The sequence below is a fragment of the Gossypium hirsutum genome, chromosome A12 (genome assembly GCF_007990345.1).
Source record: "Gossypium hirsutum isolate 1008001.06 chromosome A12, Gossypium_hirsutum_v2.1, whole genome shotgun sequence".
In the NCBI taxonomy this organism is placed as follows: domain Eukaryota; kingdom Viridiplantae; phylum Streptophyta; class Magnoliopsida; order Malvales; family Malvaceae; genus Gossypium; species Gossypium hirsutum.
The window spans coordinates 54,118,890-54,122,626 of record NC_053435.1 but is presented as its reverse complement, the minus strand read 5'-3'; the positions used below and the strand labels follow the sequence as shown (position 1 = coordinate 54,122,626).

The window sequence follows — 3,737 nt, the reverse complement described above, 5'->3', positions numbered from 1 at the left end:
TTGCCTCTAATGTTTCACATCTCTTACAATTTAGTCCTTATTTCATAAAAACACAAATTCATTCAATTTCATCACAACGCAAGCCTAGTTGAATATTTATCATGCTTATAGCAACCTAAAATTTTCATTTATTTCACATTTTACCCATGAAGTTTTCATATTTCACAATTAGCCACTAATTTGCATTTTCATTAAAATTCACTTAACAAAACTTGTATATCTATCAACAAGCATCCATAATCTATCAAGAAACTTCAAAATACCTGCTTAGTCATCAATGGAAACATTTAAAATCTTTAACATTTTTGCAAAGTAGTCCTTGGGCTAGGTAGACCTAGTTGCAACGATCTCAAAAACATAGAAATCATTAAAAACGAGACAAAAATTGTACCTTAATTAGCTATCCAAGCATGGCCGAATGAAAACCTAAGTTTTGGATTTTCTATTCTTCAATATTCGGCTAGAGGAGAAGAATAAAGCACTAAATATGTTTTATTTGTTTTATTTTATTAACATTAACACAAAAATTACTAAATTAACCTTGCACATTAACCTTTAAAACCATTAAAAAGATGTCCATCTTTGTCCACTCATGTTTCAAATAATCTAATTACAACATAAGAACCTCCACTTAAAAGTTTCATAACTAATAAACCCTTTTAGCTTATAGAACTCCAACTTTCCACTTTTCACGATTTAGTCCTTTTTATCAAATTAAATAATCAAATGATAAAATTCCTAAACGAAACTTTCACACAATAATATTATCATGCCATAGACATTAAAATGATAATAAAATAAATATTTTTACTTCAGATTTGTAGTTTCGAAATGACTATTCTGATTTGACTAAAAATAGACTGTTACAAATCCTATGCAAATTTGAAGAAGGAATATATAAAATTCAGTGTTGGGGATCAAGTATTCCTTAAGGTATCACCGTGGAAAGAGATTATGAGATTTGGTCAAAAGGGCAAGCTGATTCAAAGGTTTATTAGGCCTTATAGGATCCTTGAGAGTATTAGACCAATGGCTTATAAGTTTGAGTTACCTCCAAAGCTAGACAGTATCCATAATTTGTTCCATGTGACCCATCCCATCTGGCTCTAATTGAAAGGATTGAGGTGAGACAAGATTTATCTTTTGAAAAGGAGCCAGTCCAAATCTTGGATCATAAGGTTAAGGTGTTAAGGAGAAAGTAGATTGAATGGGTAAAAGTGTTATGGCAAAATCATAGAACTAAGGAAGCTACTTGGGAGCCAAAGGACTTGATTTCTCAACAATCTCCTCATCTGTTCTGATTAGGTGAGTTTTAAGAATGGAATTTATTTTTAAGAAGGGTAGAGTTTTCACATCCCATCTAAATTTAGTTACCGTTATTTCTTGAACAAGTGAGAACCCTAGCCTAGTGGTTAAGAATAAGCTAAAGTCCCCAAGTGACCCAAGTTCAATTCCCCTATCCTTTTATTTTTTTAAAAAAAAATTTTGCACTTTAATTTTTGGTCAAACCTTCTATTGTCGTCCCTCCTAGATGCCTTATAGGAGAGATTATTTCCTCCTTAGTTTGCTCTCCCTTCCTTTTTTTACCCTCATTTCACTCCACATGTCCCCTCTCCTTTCATTTTCCTTCCCACTTTTTACTCCCTTCCAAATTTCCTTCCCTTTCACCTATTTAGAGACCCATGCAACAAGAGAAACAAAACCATTGTTGTTTTATCTTTTATTTGCTTTCTTCCCTCTCTTTTCTCCCTTCCTCCTCTTGCAACTCCTTGAACCACCACATACTATTGATTTTGGCTAGCACTCCTCCACCTTTAACCACCGTCATACAACCATCCCTTCTCTCCCACGAGCTTCTTGCCACCATCGCACCATCTTCGAACCTCCTCCTTCATCGCCATCGTCGCGCCATCACACAACCACCACCGTTGTTCACCATTTTGCTCCATTATTTTTCCTCTTTTCAATTTTCTAGTCATAATCGAATTTTACGTCTCTTCTCTTACTTTTCTTAATTTCCTAATAAAGTCTTATACCCATTCATTTTATTTTATTTTGACGTTAATTTCTCCTTAGCCGCTACTCCTCTATTAAACTAAAAATTTTGGTGAATTGTCGATCTTTCCAACTGAACCGATTCAGTGACCTAATCCGGGTCATTCAAATTTTTCCTCTAACATAAGAGAATCATTTGGATTTTTCTCTCAAAAAGTTAATAAGTGAGTTCCTTATTTGATTTCCTAACAGACAATATTTTGGTTCAGGGCTGAAACTAATGAAAGTTCGATTGGTTTCGTATCATCGTTATATGGTCAAATCAATCAAAATCTATCAAGGTTCATTGTCGCTGGAGTGTGGAGTGTAGATCTAGTGACAAGGCTTACTTTCAGGTGTGAGTTCTATCCAAAAGATGTTGTGTTTTTTTTTATATAAAAGATTAAATGATAATAAATTATACTACTTGTTTTAACACCCGAATTATTTTTGTGATTTATAAATCCTTAAAAAGGGATTGAGATCAAGTAAGTGTTATCGATATGATAAATCCATGGTGCTGAGTCTGTATGTATATTGTTTCATGATTCGGTGATAGTCATATATTATGTGTTACTAATGCATGTCCCAAATCTGTTAATGAAACTGATTATATGATGATTTGTATACACTAAATTAAAATTTGGTCACATAATAAAAATGTGAATTCTGATACTAATAGTTTTAAACGCATTATTAAATACACATAATTTACTCTTTTACAGATTGCATGAGATATCATGCCACTATTTTATTTTTTATCGCATATTTAATTCATGCTTGTTGTTTCTGCCATTGTTTGCATGCTCTGATCATGCCTATTATTCTGCTATGATTTAATGAAAATATGTCATCTTGCATTGGGTTGGGACGTTTATGTAAGGAGGAAGATTTGGAAATTTATATGTAATTCTAGTGGTTTAACCATATAATTCTTACAGTTTATCTGCAAATCTAGTGGCATGTCCATATTTCTGGTAGCTTGTCTGGAATTCTGGCAGTTTATCTGTGTATCTGGTAACTTGTCCATAATTTTAATGTCTTATTGGATGGATGAGTTTTGGGGAACTCTTTAATGGTCTGTAGCAGTGTTCGATAGGAACTTTTCTATAAAAAAATTCACATTGATAGTATCATGCATATTGACATCTATGACATTGTATCGCTTATATATATTTTCTACTATATTTTAAAATGTTTGTTTTCAATTAGTGTTTTGCTGACATTGAGCTTATTAGGTCACCCCTTAGTTTTGATTTCATTTCAGATAATCCACGAGGTTAGGACTTGGATGTGACTGTTGGATGAGTTCTCTAATGTTTTTATTCTTAAATACCTTAAACTTTATTATATGGTTATTTTTGGTCTATAATATTTTTCTTATGGATTGTAGCATGAGACTTTATATTCAGGGATTTTTATTTTATTATTGGATGACTTGAGGTTTTAAACTATCCACTAATGTTTTTTCGAATTTCCATGAAAAACTGATTTTATCAAAAATATGATTTTAGTACAATTTTTCCACTACATTACTATAAAATTCGTTTTTAACAAAATATAACCTAGTTTTACGAAATAATTAATTTTTACAAACGAAACTCTAAAGACGGTTGATTATTTTAAAATTAATATGGTATTTTCTTGAAATAAAGAAAATAGATTGAGTTCAATGTTCTAAATTAAAAAGGCAAATGGTTTTA

At 31.7% G+C, this 3,737-nt stretch overlaps 1 long non-coding RNA gene across 1 annotated transcript; it reads left to right on the top strand.

Annotated features, from left to right (window-relative positions):
* The first annotated feature begins 1,730 nt into the window (after positions 1 to 1,730).
* LOC121210870 (uncharacterized) lies at positions 1,731 to 3,488 on the top strand. The gene is made up of 2 exons (XR_005906138.1): positions 1,731 to 2,390; positions 3,302 to 3,488. It is a non-coding gene; the product is annotated as an uncharacterized lncRNA (long non-coding RNA).
* The last annotated feature ends 249 nt before the right edge of the window (positions 3,489 to 3,737 follow it).